Genomic DNA, 13,308 nt, shown 5'->3' on the forward strand with positions numbered 1-13,308 from the left:
AGGAACTGATTCTGGCTCTCACTGTTGACCCATCCTTTCACTTGTTGAGCTTTGATAAAATCTGGGGATTTTCTCCACAAAATATGTCTGATCACAAACAAACAGATACCCAGATATTTACAGTGGAGAACAGTAGGTTTCACATTGTCTTTGGCAAGGGTGGCTGGGGGCATGGCTAAAACCTTGAATATGCTAAGAACTTTAACTTCAGATCTTTTTTTAAAAATATTTATTTATTATGTATACAATATTCTGTCTGTGTGTATGCCTGCAGGCCAGAAGAGGCACCAGACCCCATTACAGATGGTTGTGAGCCACCATGTGGTTGACTGGGAATAGAACTCAGGACCTTTGGAAGAGCAGGCAATGTTCTTAACCTCTGAGCCATCTCTCCAGCCCCCTAGCTCTTGTTTTTTGAGAGCTGGTCTTGCTGTGTAGGCTATTGGTAAAGAAACACAAAATACAGGGCTCCAAAAAGGAAGGAACTTCTGTTCTCTCCAGTGTTACAGTGAAGCTGAATCCAAACTTCTCTCCTCTTGTGTTGTCACCTCTAGGATGGTGTCCAGGCCACATGACAGAAGCTGGTCGACCTCCACATTAGAGTCCAGGTTAAGCAAATTTGTCTTCACAGAAATCCCTTGAAAGTCACCCACGTCATTTTCACTTACCACGTGACCACACTGCAAGACAAGAAGGCTGGGGAGATGGCTCAGCTGGCTGCCATGTTTGATTCCCTAAAACTCATGTAAAATGTCAAGACAGAAATGGTGGGTCCCTACAACTTTCTGGCCAGCCAGTCTAGTTCAGTGAGCCCCAGATTTAGTGAGACATCCTGCCTTGAAAAAGGAGGTGAAGAGGCTGGAGAGACGGTCCATTGGTCAAGAATGAGTGCCTCCTTGGCTTTCATGAAGACCAGAGACCAACCTCCAGCACAAGTAACTAACAAGCAGGCCTTGTAACGTCAACTCCAGAGGATCCATTGCCCTCTTCTGGGGCATGTGTTACAGTTCAGACACATGTGAACATGCATGCACATAGACACATAAGGAAAAGAAATATTTTTTAAAATACAAAAAAGAGGGGGCTGGAGAGATGGCTCAGTGGTTAAGAGCATTGCCTGCTCTTCCAAAGGTTCTGAGTTCAATTCCCAGCAACCACATGGTGGCTCACAACCATCTGTAATGAGGTCTGGTGCCCTCTTCTGGCTAACTGTATACATAATAAATAAATAAATATTTTAAAAAATACAAAAAAGAAAGGAGAGGAGTGGTTGAGGAAGGCACTGGACGTTGACCCTATGCAGACACACACAGACAAATAGATACACACACTCGAGCACACACACACGAGTTCTTTATATCTGTTGTCACTTTGGGGTTTTTTGGAAGTGGCCATGCCCTAGAGAAAGAACAGAATGCACACACGGGGGCAAGAACTCTAATGCAAAGTTCCAATGCTAAATCGAACTCCTGGAAGAGAGTCCTTCTCCTCATTTGTGGCTTGTCACAGACCTTTGAAAGATGAGGTGCCTGTTCTCCCCACTTCTACCCACCAAAAAGAGAGTGATGACCCAGACCCAGAAACACATTACTAAGAATACTTCTAGAGCAAAGTGGAGGCAAGGTGGGGAAAGGCAGCTACTGGTTAGCTGCAGTGCTGGGATGTCTTGTCCGCTAGACTTGTACCCATCTCCCTGGCCATTGCCCAGTGTGTTGGCCCCTCCTCTAACAAGGATTCTCTGTTGTTCTCTGTGGCATTTGTATGTGATTCTAGAAATTTCTTCTAACAGCCACATCTGAACTGGTGTTAAAGATTCTGCTGTCCTAAAGTTCAGTTTGGGGCTTGCTAGATACTGCTTTAGGAGATAGAGTTTGAGTATTAAGGCTCCCCATTCCGTTTTCCTTCTCTCTCTTAGTTTCTGTGAGACAGAGACTCTCTATAGCCTTGGCTGTCCAGGCACTTGCTATGTGGACCAGGCAGGCCTCAAATGCTGAGTTTCTCCAACCACTCCTGGATTTTCCCTCTTCTCTCTCTCTCTCTCTTTCTAAGTACAAAATCTAAACTTGATTTTATTTTTTTCTCGCTCCTATCTCTTAAGCATCACTTAAGCGAGCCTACCTATCTGTGGGATGTTCCTATCTTCCCGAGGAGTGGTCTCTCAGTCAAATGACTGACCAGTCTAACTGGATTAACTCTTTTGTTTTAGGTAGTTTAGAATGTTTAGTCTCCACCCAGGTCAGAGAAATAGCTTTCCCTAATGGGCTTCCACAGAGCCCTTACCAAGCTTTCTGTAACTGTAGACCAAAGTCTTTATTTCTTAGACTTGTTAGCTGCCTGACCTGACCTGTGACTTAGTTCTAATTAACAAACTGTGGTAAGAACTATAAACCAGGGGCTGGAGAGATGGCCCAGAGGTTAATAGCACTGACTGCTCTTCCAGAGGTCTGAGTTCAATTCCCAGCAACCACATGGTGGCTCACAACCATCTGTAATGAGATCTGGTGCCCTCTTCTGGCCTGCAAGTATACATGCAAGCAGAACACTGTATATGTAATAAATAAATAAATCTTTTAAAAAAAGATTTGTTTAAAAAAAGAACTATAAACCAAACACAGTGGTATATGCCTTTAATCCCAGCACTTGAGAGGCACAGCAGGCAAATCTCTGTGAGTTCGAGACCGGCTTGGTCTACAGAGCGAGTTACAGAGAACAGCCAGGACTATACAGAGAAACCATGTCTCAAAAAACAAAGAAAGAAATTAGAAAAAAAAGCAGAAGAAGGATTTCTATATACTTATATAAATACTATATACTTAGTAATATAATTTTACAAGCCACTGTCATGTATGTGGCCTGGTTTCGACTGGACTGTTACTGTCTGGTACAGGCTTCTTTCATCCTTACGGTGGAAAAGCTAAGGCAGTAGGAATTAAGAGATCAGTGGTAGAGCATTTGCTTAAAGAGAATGAGGCCTAGATTCCAGCCTAGCACTGCAAAGAAAAAGAGAGGGGGACAGGAGGAGGGGGACAGCAGCTGGCAAGAGAGCATCCATGCAGAGAACCCGAATCTCCAACAAATGCCCGCCCAACCAAGCACCAGCATGGAAGGCTTGCGGTTAGATGGAGACAAAAATAAAATCTTTCAAGCTGTCACCTAAATAATGTGTGTATCTCACTGTAACTATCTGTTAATTATGAGTCTCTCCCCTCACCTCAGTGCTGGAGGTCAATCCAGAGCTTTGCCTATGCTGGCTAGGCAAATACTCTACCACTGAGTTATATCCAACCCATTTTAGAGTGTGTGTGCGTGTGTGTGTGTGTGTGTGTGTGTGTGTGTGTGTACACACAGTGACTGCAGAGGCCAGAAGAGGGTTTCAGTCCTTGGGGCTGGAATTACTCTTAACTGCTGAGCCATTGCTCCACACCTGCCCCCCCATTTATTTTATTATAAGTGATCAGTAATCATAACAACACCAGTGAATAATAACATGTAGTAAATCTTTACTGCATGGGGGCTGGAAGTTCAGCCAGGGCTTGCAGGATCTGGGTCAGGAAATAAGGAAGTCACCAGTAAAGGAGGTTGTTTCTACGCCTGTGAGCCAGATTTCTCTAGTGTGACATTGTGAAATAGACATTTGACCTTCATTTCCTGGCATGCAAAGAAAAAAAAAAACCCTGGACTCTCCAAAGGGTAAGAAGAAATAGGATAGTTAGTGTTAGCAACAGGGTGATCTTTTCTATGGGAAAAACCTGTCAGTCAGTACTGACTTGTTTAATAGACCAGGAAGCAGAAGTTAAGACAATGATTGTCAGTAACGGGCAGGACGTACCTAGTGACTCTTAATGATGCATCTGATGTCAGGGTCCTAAAGATGAGCTTGGGGTAGGAGGGGAGTTTGCTATATCTCTTTGTTTTTTTCCCCTAATGTCTCTTTCACTACTATAGGTTTCTTTACTTGCTTACTGGGACAGCAGCTGAGCCTTGCTTGTTAAAGGCTTCCAGGATTTGACCCTAACAACTCTGGTACTGCCGCCTCCTTGAGCAAGTAGAGGTCACTGTATGGGCTGAGCTCCTATACCAGGGCCCAACAAACTGTTCCCAGAGTTTTAGGGTAACAGTACTTGGGCTGCTACCCCACCTCCCAAGCTGTGCTCGGCCAGCGCTCCCCTCCCCCAAGGCCAATCAAAGAAACAAGAAATGGTAGCCGGCAGAGAGAAGGGACCAGCCACCTTGCTTTAAGGTGCCACTTGAGCTTCAGGTTTAAACAGAGGACAGCCAGAGCGCGGGGAGGTGAGTAGTTGTAGCCCTGGTCTAGGTGTGGTCTTGTTGATCTTTGTCTCCCAGGTGAGTGGAGGAAGTCCTTCCTTGTCGCTGGAGGGGAGAGAGCGGTTCTCTAAGCGGCCTCACCTTCACAGAGAACCGCCCTCTTCTGGGGAAAGGAGTGCTCTGTCGGGGAGGTTCTGATGTTTCTAGAATACAAAGGGACACAGGAGGAAAGGTTAAGGATGGTGACTCATCATCTCTGTGCCTTCAGCAAAAAAAAAAAAAAAAAAAAAAAAAAAGCCAAGGCAGCAGCGAGAGTGGAAGGCAGGCAGCTGATTGTCACCTGCTCTTCCTCACCCGAGGCTCAGGTCAGGGGTCACTGCTTTTTAGCAAAAGTGACTTCTAGGACCAAACCAGAATAGAGCCAATCATCCTAACCTGAACCAAAACTTTAAAGAAGCAGTTTCCCTGATGGACCAGTTTTTCCTTAAAATTGGAGGTTCCAGTCTCGGCCACAAGGAAGGGCATTTTCTTTCACTTTGGCCCTCAGAGAACAGTGACCTGGTGGAAGCTGATGTTAATCAGGCGTTCTTGTTTCCTCGTTCCCACCTCACAAACCCCTCTGTTCTGCAGGGCCCAGGAGGGTGGGGGAGGGGGTTTCTCATTCCTTTCAGGAAAACAGAGACTGCTCCATTCAGGAATCTTAAAGTCAGTCATACCTGTGACTAAATTCATTGTGATTTTGTTTTTGTCAGTACACAATAAAGCCCGCAGAAAACCCAAAGGGCAGGGTTCTGGGGCGGGGGCTCTGAGAGGGTCCTGCAGCCCCAGAGGGAGAGGCTTTGAAATGTGTCTGAGTTCCTCACTCTGTACACCCTTCCATCTAGGGCTGTGACCCTTAACACAGCTCCCCCCGAACTAAAGGTCAGAATAATAATGTAAGTATCTGTGTTTTCCAATCGTCTTAGGTGACCCCTGTGAAAGGGTCATTTGACCCCACAAGGAGTCGTGACCCACAGGTTGAGAATTGCTGTTCATCGGCACCTTTCATGATACCTCCCCCCCCCCCCAAAGCAAACAGGCAAATAAATTGTTTCCTTGAGCTCTCTGAACTGTTCTCCAAACTCACCAACCCAAAGGGCTTTAGAGCTGACACGTAGGTATAGGTAAGAGAGAAAGTTTATCTAGACTGGTATTTTCCCTACAAGACATGACAAGCTTCCTCTAAGAAGGGAACTGACAATGGTATATATACCAGGAGAGACAGGATTTGGCTTCTCTCGAATCCTTAAGTCTACTTTGGTTGGTGTTTGGCCAGAGGCAACTGGGAAGGCACAACTTTGAATTTCCTAATAGAGACAGACTGGGTCCTCAGTCCTAGACAGGCCCCAGGACAGGATCTGGCTCAGCTTTGACCGGGTTCGCTTCCAATTCCATCAGCCTACAGATTGGCAAGGGAGGGAGATTTCCACTAGCAACAGGCTTGTGAGGTGGAATGTGACAGGTTATAACCAAACCATATTATGTCTGTCTGTCTGTCTGTCTGTCTGTCTATCTATCTATCTATCTATCTATCTATCCATCCATCTATCTATCCATCCATCCGTCCAGGTCTGGTCAAACTTAAACTCACCATCCTCTGTCTGTACCAAAACTTTATATACATTATTTTGGTTGATGACAACAAGCTCAAGCTCAGAAAATAGCTTGAGATGAGTAATCTTGAATTTTTATTTTATTTTAGGGTATAACATAGCCTACAAATTTACCATATAGCCCAAGTTGACCAAGCTCCTTCTGCTTCTACCTTCCTGGTGTAGGTATGTGCTACCAATCTGATTATAGGTATATACTAGGGACTAAATCGTACATGCAAGACAAAAACTCTACCAACTGAGATATATCCCTAGCCTGGAAGTTCCCCCACCACCACATTTGTTCAGTGTGTGTGTGTGTGTGTGTGTGTGTGTGTGTAGAATAATTTATGGGAGTTGCTTTTCTCCTTCTACCATGGAGCTTTGGGGGGTCTAACTCAGGTGTCAGGCTTGGAGCAGATATCCCTACACACTGAGCCATCTCCCCAGTCCACTGACGCTATGTACTTACTCTTCACAAAGCCATGTCTCAAGAGGTTTCGCCCAAGGTGCACCTGCAGTGACAGGAAAATGCCTGAGAGCCTGTGACTGCTCACTACAGGGCTGTTTATAACTGCAGTTCAAACGCTGGAAGGCAGGAGAGAAAGAATCTGTGGTCTGAGGTGCGGAGTGGGACAACCACCCTGGAAGCAGGGAAGACAATCTGAAGATATATTGAGCCCTTCCCTTTGGCTATCTGAAGATGGAGACAATAGATCCCGAAGAACTGGAATTCCCCAGGAATCTTCCCTGAGGACTGCGATGCCTGAGGCCAGCCAGAGGAAGAGCCTGTATCCCAGGAAGAAGTTTCACAATTGGACTGCTTGTCAGTCCACCTTGCAAGACAGATTGGCGCCCAGACAGCGAAGGGCCAATGATGCCAGAGACACACCTTGGCCAGGAACACTTAGGTACGCTGTCCGCCTGCCCTCTGCTTTAGCCTGAACTGTATGTCGATAACCTAAAAAAAGGACATGAACCACACTGTTTATTCTGTTTCCCGGTGGAGCCTCTTGAATAAAGACCCTCTTCCCTGCTTTTCATTCTGCTTGTCTCTCCATTTGTCTCTTCATATGGTGGAGAGGTGACCGAACCTAGGTTATTTGGATTGCCAGGGTCTATGCTTTGACACTTAAAATTCTGGTAACATTAATATGCAACTGTAAAAATAAGACTTCTATAACCTGTTATAAAGCATTTATGATTATTATTTATTATTATTATTACTACTACCAGAAATGAAGCCCCAAACACAAATCCAAAATACAGAACACACACCTTTTTTTTTCTAGATAGGGTTTCTCTGTGTATCCTGGCTGTCCTGAAACTCCTTTGGTAAACCAGGCTGGCCTCGAACTTACTAAGATCCACCTGCCTCTGCCTCCCAAAAGCTGGGATTAAAGGTGTGCACCACCACTGCCTGGCCACATTTTTTTGCTGACTTCCAGCCCTCTATGTAGCTGAGCATGACCTTAAATTTATAATTCTCCTGCTTCCAGCAGTGACCTCCAGGGTTGGCGGAATCTGTGGGTTTGACTGCTGGCTGACCCTTTCACTTGGTGAAGACTTCTGAGTTGTGCTAAATGAGAAAATCTGTAGAGTCGGAAGAATGAGGTGGGAACACAATATGGAATACAAATAAAAAAAAACTCAAATGTATTTCAGAAGAGTAACAGTCAGTTGAAAAGCATGGGAGGCAGAACTTATTGCATGGGAGGCAGAACTTACTGAAGTAAGTTTTAGGTAGGGATATTTTGACCTTAAACCCTCAGACCAACGGGAAGAGACAAACAGGAGCTAATTCTCAGTGGTGAGGCTGCTCTCTGCAGTGACCTGCTGCCATATTCTAGGCTAAGTACTCATTCCCCCTGGCTGTGAGAAGCAGGCTTCTCCGGGTTAGGAAGGAGAGGCAGAGATATCAGAAGTGGGAACTGGAAGGAGGTGCTGGAGTCTTGGACTGAAACCGGAAGTATCAGAATACATGTATTCCTCTCCCCCTTCACTCACTCTCTCTCTCTCACACACACACATATATTCATTTTTTTTCAGATACAGACTCTTCTTGTCTATATAGCCCCCAAAGGCCTCAAACTCCCAGCACCCCTGCCTTCGTGTTCTAAGTACTGGAATTATAACGGTATAGCTCTTTACCTTGATACCCTGCTTGAATTTGTGATTTTCAACATATGAAGGCATGTGCATGTGTGTCTATGTGTGCATGCGTGTGTATGTTTCACCTCTGCTGAGAAACCCGGAAGCAATGATGGTCCAGTAGCAATGAACCAGCCTTGAGCCCCACTCAGTGTCTATGAATGAGGCCCTTTTCCACTGAGAATGGCCAGGGCTGGAACAGGGAAAATGTAACATGCACCTGAAACATGCTGCTGTACTGGACAGTAAGAAAATCTAAGAATGGTAGAGACGGAGAAGGAGGACACCAGTTTAGGGAACTATTGGCTCCTGGATGCTGCTGGGGAGGAGGAAGTCACTGTCCTCACTGTGTACCCTCTGGTGGGTCTACCAGTTTCAATCAACAGTTCCTTCGCCCAAGGTCACATGAGCCACTGTGATTAAACTCAGTGGATCACGAAACAAAACAAAAAGGTGTGAGGGGCTGGAGGGAGGGATGGCTCAGGGGTTAAGAGCATTTGTTGCTCTTGGAGAGGATCCAAGTTTCCTTCTTAACAGTCACCTAGTGACCTACAGCCATCCTAACTGCAGCTCCAAGGGATCCAATGCCCTCTTCTGGTCTCTGTGGGTACCAGGCATGCATGGAACACATGCACACATTCAGGCAAAACACTCATATACATAAGACTTTTAAAATTTACCAAAAAAAAAAAAAGACATGAACATGAAAAATGGACTTGTGGAGAAGAGGAGAGATCGAAGAGGGGGAGACGAGAGAGGAGGGGGGAGTAATCAGAATGTATCGATGCACTGTATAGATGAAATTGTCTATAAATTTAATTAAAAAAGTAAACCAATATGAGGAACTCCCTCTGGGTAAATCTGAGAATTTTTACACTAATAGTAATAATGGGCTACTAAGGCACTAAATGAACCAGGATTCCAAACATCTGTGGTTCTGTAAGTAAAGGAACCAACACAATCAGCTGGAGGGGACGCTCTTTCCGCTGTAGAACACAGCAGAGAAATGGAGAAGAAATGGCAGAGTACAGAGGCACAGGATGAAGGTTTGGAGGACTGAACGTCCTCCTATTTTGATACATTTGATAGATTAATCAACCACAAGTTAAAAATAAAATACCCATAGTGGAGAGTTTGGGGAGGGGGGGGCATCATCTCAACCATGTGACCGAGATTAACAAAAGAAGCCAATGCTGAAATCATGTGTTACTTGACACCTGCACTAAGAAGGGCATAAGGTCACTTTTGAGATGTGACTGTCAGAAACAAACAGCTCCAGTCTAAGTGTGACAGCAGACATTACCAAACTGCGAACTCTAAAACAGCGGTCTTTACTTTTAAAAAAGGCCAAGGATAGCCGGGCGGTGGTGGCGCACGCCTTTAATCCCAGCACTCGGGAGGCAGAGGCAGGCGGATCTCTGTGAGTTCGAGACCAGCCTGGTCTACAAGAGCTAGTTCCAGGATAGGCTTCAAAGCTACAGAGAAACCCTGTCTCGAAAAACCAAAAAAAAAAAAAAAAAAAAAAAAAAAAAAAAAAAAAAAAAAAAAAGCCAAGGATACTAAAGGCAAATGCAAAGTGACCAGGTTAAAAAAAAAGCTAGAGAAGCCAGGGGGTGGTAGCGCTCACATTTAATCCAAGCACTTGTAAGGCAGAGGCAGGTGGATCTCTGAGTTAAGGCCAGCCTGGCCTATGAAGTGAATTCCAGGACAGCCAGGGCTGCACAGAGAAAGCCTGTATCAAAGAAAGGAAGGAAAGAAAGTCAGCCAGAGAGGTTAACCAAATACAACCAAGGTATGATCCTCATTTGAATTTAGGAAAGCTTGTTTCTGATGAAGGACATTGTCTGACAAGTAGAAAAATATAAACAGCTGGTGTGTTAGATAACACTTGAACTGTGCTCACTTCTACCGTGTAAGGAGATGCCCTTGTCCTTAGGACACACACTGAGGTCTTTAGGGGCCAATGGGCAATGGCTCTGCAATACACTATCACATAACTCAAGGAAAATAAAATACAGGTGTACGGGAAAGGATTGTGTGGGGCTGGAGAAACAGCTTGGTGGTTAAGAGAACTTGCTGCTTTCTAGAGGACTCATGTTCAGTTCCCAGCACCCGCACTGGGAGGTTCACAGCTGCTTATAATCCCAGCTCTACTGGATCTGATGCCCTCTCTTGGCCGCCTCGGGCGCCTGTGCCGCCCACACCTGCACAAAATCTAATTGGTCTTAATAATAAAAATCCCAGAGTCAGCTAATGCTGAAAGATCGGAGAAGCAGAGCAGCTGACCACTAGAGAGTCTTCTTTAAAGGCAGGAAGGGGAGAGAAGCAGTCATGCGTATGCATGTATATGAATATAAACCCATGTAAGTATATGTTAAAAATCGTGACTCGAACTGTAGAGTCTGGGTGATAAAGAATATATTGGATTTCTTTGTTTTTGTTTTGTTTTTCGAGACAGGGTTTTTCTGTAGCTTTAGAGCCTGTTCTGGAACTAGATCTTGTAGACCAGGTTGGCCTCGAACTCACAGAGATCCACCTGCCTCTACTTCCCGAGTGCTGGGATTAAAGGTGTGCGCCACCACTGCCCCACTGATTTCTTTGTACTATTATTAAATTTCTCTGTAAGGCTGAAATTATATTAAAGTTAAACATTATGAGCCAGAGGTCAGGCATGGTGGTGTACATCTTTAATCCCAGAACTCAGGAGGCAGAGGCAGGTGGAATATCTCTGAGTTCCAGGCCAGTCAGGGCTGTACAGTGAGACCCTGTCTTCAAAAATTTTAAAAATATTACAGGCTAACGTAACAGTCTATATTTTGGCATGAGCCTGGCCTGAAGTGGCTTTGTCTTCTTATTAAGGTGGCACACCTACTCACTGCAGAATAAGCAATGGCTGTGGTAGCTGCACAGTACTGAATACACCTGTCTCACATACAAGGCGCGGTCGAGTCAAGCCTGCGTTATTTGTAATCTCTTTCCATTTACTGAATGGCCCCTCTGAGATAGGGCGATGGCTTTGATGGACAAAAGAACTTGGTGCACAAGCCTGACCTAATTCGATCCTCAGAACCCACACTAACACAGTGGCGTGCAGCCCTAATCCCAGCACTCCTGCAGAGAGGTGGAAGACAAGAGAATCGGCCCAAAGCTTGCAGACCCTGTAGCCTGGGGTGTAGAAGCGACAGGAGAGACTGTCCCAGAAACAAGGTAGAGGGAGAGAAAAGACCCTGAAAGCTGTCCCACTCCAACCACGTGCCTGAAGGACCCCTTCTCCATATCTGTGTATGTGTGTGTTTTACAGAAAAAAAGGGAGGGAGGGAAGAAAGATAAAGGCTTTTGTCTTTTTTAAAGCATTTATTTGTTTGAGAGGGTCTCCATGCCCACTTAAACAATGAGACAAAATAAAATTTTCTTCCCTAGTTGCTTCCTGTGGAGGATTTGGTCCAATTTCCAGCACCAGAAAAAAAAAAGCTGTGTAAAGCGCGAATGTGTTTCATCAACCAGACAACAGAGCAAAGCCGGACGGAATGGGCACAGTGTGTCAGGTGCCCGCAGAAAGAATGGAAATGGGCATCTAAGAACAAACCTGTTCCAAGGAGGAATGCCACCGCTTTACTGACCTAAATAATGGACTACTAGAACTAAAAGCATTGAAGTCCCAACCAAGGACAAAATGTAATTGTTCTCTCTAAAGAAAAAGTTTAACCCTAGAAGCAGAAAGCACCTAGAAAAAGACAATGGAGTGTTAATTCTGGAACTACCCAACCCTATTGCAAGTAAGCCAGAAGTTCAGAGCAAGCTAGGACATTAATCATAAATGCGGAGCCAGAAGTGATATGATGTCTGGGATTTATATCAAATAATAAAAGAAGAAAGTGTGAGGATGTAGAGGAAGGAAGACAGACAGCTCAAAAGTCAATTGCTCTTGGGTTGGTAGTGTAGCTCAGTGGGCAGGGCACTTGCACAAAGCCCCGTGTTCCTACCTAAACATAGAACCAGGCGTGGTGTTACATGCCTGTAACCCCTGTACTCTGCAGGTTCAGACAGGAGGAATGTCAAAGCCAGCGTCTGTCTGGGTTACATAGTGAATTCCCACTCGGTCCTGAGTGAGAAAAAGAAAAGGAAAACTATCCATAATAAAAAGTTTGAAAGCAAACAAAACCAGGCTGGGAACGACAAAATCATTGTATCTGAGATCACTCCTCTATCTTCAGGGTTTCCTAAAAATAAGATGGGTGGTTGGCTTTAGAAATGGTTCGGTGGTTCCGAGCACGGGCTGCACTCCTAGAGGCGGGAAGATCGCCAGCTGACAAAGAGCGATAACCAAACTCCAGAGGATCCAAAGTCCTGTTCTGCCTCCGAGGGCACCAGGCGCACTTGTGATACATAGACATGCAGGCAAGACACCCATACACATAGAAAATAACTTTTTTAATAATAATAATAAAACGTTTAGACTGGAGAGATGGTTCAATGATTCGCTGGCTAAGATGTACCTTTCTTGCAGAAGTTCCAAGTTCAGTTCCCAGCATGCATCTTGGGAGGCTCCTGAGTGCCATCTCCAAGGACAGCGTCACTTTTGTGCATGTACCCACACATAGGCACACAATTTTTTTTTTAAAAAAAAATATAGCTTACTTTGTAAAGAAAAAAAAAAAACAAAAGAAAGGAAAGGATTTCTTGCCTTTAAGAATGATACCCATGCCTCAGCTCCTCAGATCGCCGGGGCTGAGCTGTGAGTTCCAATCGAGAGCGGCAGCGCTCGGGAAGATGGTGGTGAGCGCATCAAAAAGATTTGCTCCTACCTGAACCTCGCTGATTGGGCTGCCAGTTGCAGATCTGTGTTCAAGATGAGCGGACTAGGGGAAAGCTCCTTGGATCCGCTGGCCACTGAGTCTCGGAAACGCCAATTGCCACGCGACGCTGCAGGGCAGGGTCTTGCCTACGGTGGTGGAAAGTGGAGACGGGAGGAGGAGAGCAAACACAAGAACGGGCTGAGCTGAAACCGGCAAATCTTAGCGGTTTCAACAATTCAACGCCAAACCAGATAAATACGCGATTTTAAAGGAAACAGTGCCGGGCGGTGGTGGCGCACGCCTTTAATCCCAGCACTCGGGAGGCAGAGGCAGGCGGATCTCTGTGAGTTCGAGACCAGCCTGGTCTACAAGAGCTAGTTCCAGGACAGGCTCCAAAGCTACAGAGAAACCCTGTCTCGAAAAACCAAATAAATAAATAAATAAATAAAAATAAAAAATAAATA

General features: G+C 45.2%; 1 long non-coding RNA gene across 1 annotated transcript; it reads right to left on the reverse strand.

Annotated features, from left to right (window-relative positions):
- Positions 1-3,680: 3,680 nt before the first annotated feature.
- On the reverse strand, positions 3,681-13,222 carry LOC119803831. Its single transcript, XR_005283741.1, has 3 exons — positions 12,854-13,222; positions 6,370-6,412; positions 3,681-4,469 (listed from the first exon to the last, which is right to left on the reverse strand). It is a non-coding gene; the product is annotated as an uncharacterized LOC119803831 (long non-coding RNA).
- Between the last annotated feature and the right edge of the window lie 86 nt (positions 13,223-13,308).

This window comes from Arvicola amphibius, chromosome 18, assembly GCF_903992535.2.
Source record: "Arvicola amphibius chromosome 18, mArvAmp1.2, whole genome shotgun sequence".
NCBI classification, from domain to species: Eukaryota; Metazoa; Chordata; class Mammalia; order Rodentia; family Cricetidae; genus Arvicola; species Arvicola amphibius.